The sequence below is a fragment of the Podarcis vaucheri genome, assembly GCF_965113315.1.
Source record: "Podarcis vaucheri genome assembly, contig: SUPER_10_unloc_1, whole genome shotgun sequence".
In the NCBI taxonomy this organism is placed as follows: domain Eukaryota; kingdom Metazoa; phylum Chordata; class Lepidosauria; order Squamata; family Lacertidae; genus Podarcis; species Podarcis vaucheri.
This window is the reverse complement of record NW_028118809.1, coordinates 2,624,213-2,629,413: the sequence shown is the minus strand read 5'-3', so window position 1 is coordinate 2,629,413 and position 5,201 is coordinate 2,624,213. Positions and strand designations below refer to the sequence as shown.

The window sequence follows — 5,201 nt, the reverse complement described above, 5'->3', positions numbered from 1 at the left end:
GCCATCTGATATGTTGTAAACTGCAATAAAAGCAGGTGTTTTATTTTATTGTGTGTGTGTGTGTGTTTGAGCGCGTATGGGTGTGCTACTGTTTGCTCTGCGCAGAATTTTTACTGAGGCTGAAGAAAATGGCAAAGAAATAACTGTATGAGCCTTTTCTTGAGAGGAAATTTACCAACTGTATGAGTGCGTCTAGTATACCTATAGGGATGCAGGTGGCGTTGTGGTCTAAACCACTGAGCCTTGGGCTTGCTGATCAGAAGGTCAGTGGTTCGAATCCCTGCTATGGTGTGAGCTCCTGTTGTTCAGTCCCTGCTCCTGCCAACCTAGCAGTTCGAAAGCACATCAAAGTGCAAGTAGATAAATAGCTATCGCTCCAGCTGGAAGGTAAACGCCGTTTCCGTGTGCTGCTCTGGTTCACCAGAAGTGGCTTAGTCGTGCCGGCCACATGACCCAGAAGCTGTCTGTGGACAAATGCCTGCTCCCTCGGCCTATAGAGTGAGATGAGCACGCAACCCCAAAGTCGGCCACGACTGGACCTAATGGTCAGGGGTACCTTTACCTTTTTAGTACAGTGGTACCTCTGGTTATGTACTTAATTCGTTCCGGAGGTCCATTCTTAACCTGAAACTGTTCTTAACCTGAGGCAGTGCTTTAGCTAATGGGGCATCCCATTGCCGTCGCACTGTGGCCACACGATTTCTGTTCTCATCCTGAAGCATAGTTCTTGACCCAAGGTACTATTTCTGGGTTAGTGGAGTCTGTAACCTGAAGCATCTGTAACCTGAAGTGTCTGTAACCCGAGGTACCACTGTATACCCATGTCCTGTCGCACAACCCAGCCTGAGGAGAAATTGTTTCGGAGCTGCTTAAGAATAAGGCTGTGTACACAACATATACCCATTTTGTACAACGAGTACGAAAAATAAAAAATAAAAATCCAAACTTAGGGTTCAGGAAAAGTCTGGGCAAAAAGATAGACTTTCAGGAAGTACCTAAAACTGATAACTGAGGGTTCCTCACAAACTGGAGAGGAAAGAATAGACATGCGTAGGATTCTTCTGCATATTGTTGACTCCTCAGTAGCGCTGAAGACTTTTCCTGCACATTCAAAACAGTAATTCAGTCCTTTGCACACATGCATACTGAGGTGAAAAGGTGTTTTTAAGTTACAGGTCTCTGTGCTTCTATGTACCTGTTTGATGTATTTGCTTAGGAAGTCTATTCCTGACTTCCTCCAGGACACCTGATAAAGTCTAAAAACAATGATTGCAACAGAACTGTTTAAAGGTATACTCCCATATACCCCAACATTTCTCTGATGAAATAGGGACGTCCTATTCCATAACAATAATTTTACTACAGTGGTGCCTTGGTTCTCAAACGACTTGGTGCTCAAACAACTTGGAACCCAAACACTGCAAACCCAGAAGTAAGTGTTCCAGTTTGCGAACTTTTTTCAGAAGTCGAACGCGCTCTGTTTTGAGTGTTACGCTTCCAATTTGAGTGCCACACTTCCATTTTGAGTGTTATGCTGAGGTCTGTCTATTTTTGATATTTATTTGTGTTCTTGCTCTTGTGGCTCTTTTTTGTTTTGTTTTTATGACTGTGTGGAACCCAGTTCAGCTACTAATTGATTGATTGTGTGACTGCAGTACATTGTTTACTGCTTTCATTTTATGGATCAATGGTCTCATTAGATAGTAAAATTCATGTTAAATTGCTGTTTTCGGGGTTGTTTTTAAAAGTCTGGAACGGATTAATCCGTTTTGCATTACTTTCTATGGGAAAGCACGCCTTGGTTTTGGAACGCTTTGGTTTTGGAATGGACTTCTGGAACGGATTAAGTTTGAGATCCAAGGTACCACTGTGTTTATACCCCACACACCTTATTGAGTTGCCGCAGCCACTCTGGGCAACTTCCAACATTAAACATTTAAAAAACCTCTTCCCTATACAGGATTGCCTTCAGACGGCTCGGAGGTTGGATAACCCCATACCCTCCAACATTTATCTGATTAAAATAGGGGCATCCTGAGGAAAAGCGAGACATTCTGGGATCAAATCAGAAATTGGAACAGCTTCTCTAAATCAGGGATGTCCCCAAAACATAGGGACACTTGGAGGGTCTTTACTGCTGTCTCATTGAGTGGGGCTCAGGGGATGAGTATGGGATCATGTCTATTGGTCCTGCCCTCTACAAAACACACAATCTTAGACTGGGTGTGAAGTAGAAACATACAGGCCATAGGTATATGAAATGGATGAACAGAATAGAATAGATTTTTATTATTACGGTCACAGACCAGTTCCGGGTCGCTTACAATATCAGGAAAATCATAAAACACAACAGGAATACATTGAATTGCAATTGGGCATAACAGAGACAATTCAGATATAGCGGCAGTTAAATATATATATATTAAATCTTGATCACTAAAATATAACCTAAAATTATCATTTAAAACCTTAATCATTTTGGTGGTACAGCTTGTTCCCTAAGTGTTATGGCAGTCGCACAGAATTTGGCCACCCTTAGCGTAATCTCTAGATCCTTGTCCTCTACCAGGAGTTTTAGACATTGAAGTTCGGACCCATCCATCCAGAAATGGATGAACGTCTTCCATCAACAATTCCCTCAATGAGTTTTGTAGGGTTTTGGGTTTTTTTACAAGCCAGGGGGCAGCAAGCTTTTTCAGCAGGCGGCCAGTCCACTGTCCCTCAGACCTTGTGGGGGGCCAGACTATATTTTTTGGGGGGGAGGGGAATGAACGAATTCCTATGCCCCACAAATAACCCAGAAATGCATTTTAAATAAAAGCACACATTCTACTCATGTAAAAACAGACTGATTCCCGGATCATCTGCGTTCCAGACTGAGAAGGCGATTGGGCCGGATCCGGCCCCCGGGCCTTAGTTTGCCTACCCATGAGTTAGGCATAGTGGGTTCAGTTATTGAAATGTGGAGGGTGAAGATGTTAGTGCAAGGTTCAAGATTCTTACTGTTTTTGCTTCTGGATTGTTTGAGTAGATTGGATGAGTAGAAACTGCAGTTAGATACAGCGAGAGGTGAAAGAATTAGGGTCTTCCTTTCCCCCCACTCCACTGCCTGCTTTTTAACCCCCCCCCCCCCCGAATGATTAAAGCAAAAGGACACCCATTAGGAGACAGTGAACTTTATTGCAAAACAGATTTCTACTCCTGCCAATTACTCAGTGTTAGATTCGGTAGTTGTTTCCAGTGAGTTTTGCATCACATTTATTCCCAGTCCAAATCCTTGATGAACAGACCTTGTTAACTGCTAATATCATTCTCCAGCCTGTTCACAGGGTGAGAATAAGATACCATGGCACATGTACTTTGTGTGTTGTTGTAACACAAGCTGATGTAAATCTTCATGACAAGCTGCTTCATTTTTATAACCTGCTTGAATTGAAACAAGTATTAAATTTTAAAACCCTTAAGCCTGGATTCCTTCTAGCATTAACTCATTTCCCATAGAACCAAATACGTTACTAGCCTGTTTCAAATACATTTTATTTTGTAGCTTTTTGTCTTCTTTTCTTTTTTTTAATTTAAGATTTTTTTATTGCAAAGTTAAATACTTCAATACCAAGCCATACATAAAGAATAATATAAAGAAAAAGGAAAAAATTAAGAAGAAAAGAAAAAAATGCAAAGAAAAGTAGACAGTAAAAGAATAAAGAAAAGTATAATAACACTTTTTCTGCCATATTGCTGCACTGGCATCATGGTGCGCATGAACGTTCTGGCAGATGCTCTAAAAAGCATCAACAATGCTGAGAAGCGTGGAAAACATCAAGTTCTCATCAGACTGTGCTCGAAAGTTATCGTCCGGTTCTTAACTGTGATGATGAAGCATGGTTACACAGGTGAATGTGAGATCATTGATGATCACAGAGCTGGGAAGATTGTTGTTAATCTCACAGGCAGACTCAACAAGTGTGGTGTGATCAGCCCCAGATTTGATGTCCAACTGAAGGATTTGGAAAAGTGGCAGAACAACCCGCTGCCTTCACGTCAGTTTGGGTACATTGCGCTGACAACTTCAGCTGGCATCATGGACCACGAGGAAGCTAGGCGAAAACATACAGGAGGAAAAATCCTGGGATTCTTTTTCTAAACTTGTAAAAACAGGCAAACTAATAAACTGTTCAAATAGATTTTAAAAAGAAAAGAAAAAAAGGGGGGAAGTATAATATTTCAATACAATAAACACTATTTTACAAAATAATAGCAATAGACTTCCATCACTCTCGCAAACATTTCCTTTCACATTTCATATTTTATCTGTATTTCAGTATTATTTTCATCTTAATATAAAGAAGGCTGATCACCGAAGAATTGATGCTTCTGAATTATGGTGCTGGAGGAGACTCTTGAGAGTCCCATGGACTGCAAGAAGATCAAACCTCTCCATTCTTAAGGAAATCAGCCCTGAGAGCTCACTGGAAGGACAGATCCTGAAGCTGAGGCTCCCACACTTAGGCCACCTCATGAGAAGAGAAGACTCCCTGGAAAAGACCCTGATGTTGGGAACGATGGAGGGCACAAGGAGAAGGGGACGACAGAGGATGAGATGGTTGGATGGTGTTCTTGAAGCTACCAACATGAGTTTGATCAAACTGCGGGAGGCAGTGGAGGACAGAAGTGCCTGGCGTGCTCTAGTCCATGGGGTCACGAAGAGTCGGACACGACTAAACGACTAAACAACAACAACAACAAATGTATATACAGTGGTACCTCGGGTTAAGTACTTAATTTGTTCCGGAGGCCTGTTCTTAACCTGAAACTGTTCTTAACCTGAAGCACCACTTTAGCTAATGGGGCCTCCTGCTGCCGCTGTGCCGCCGGAGCACGATTTCTGTTCTCACCCTGAAGCAAAGTTCTTAACCTGAGGTACTATTTCTGGGTTAGCAGAGTCTATAACGTGAAGGGTATTCAACCTGAGGTACGACTGTATTTATGTTTCCCCTTTTCCATTCACGAGGTCATTCTAGACACAGGAAAAATTTTACATTAGAACCTTGTCTTTCTAAATAATCATTCAAGCACTTCCATTCCTTCTTGACTGTATTCACTGGCTTTAGTCTTATTATATCCATCCATTTGGCCAGTTCCAAATATTCACATAATTTACATAACCATTCCTCTTTGGTCGGTACCTGGTTACCCTTCCA

At 41.8% G+C, this 5,201-nt stretch overlaps 1 pseudogene across 1 annotated transcript; it reads left to right on the top strand.

Moving 5' to 3' along the window:
- The first annotated feature begins 3,724 nt into the window (after positions 1–3,724).
- LOC309542589 (small ribosomal subunit protein uS8 pseudogene) lies at positions 3,725–4,184 on the top strand (annotated as a pseudogene). The gene has a single exon. The product of its transcript is annotated as a small ribosomal subunit protein uS8 pseudogene (transcript).
- Positions 4,185–5,201: the final 1,017 nt, after the last annotated feature.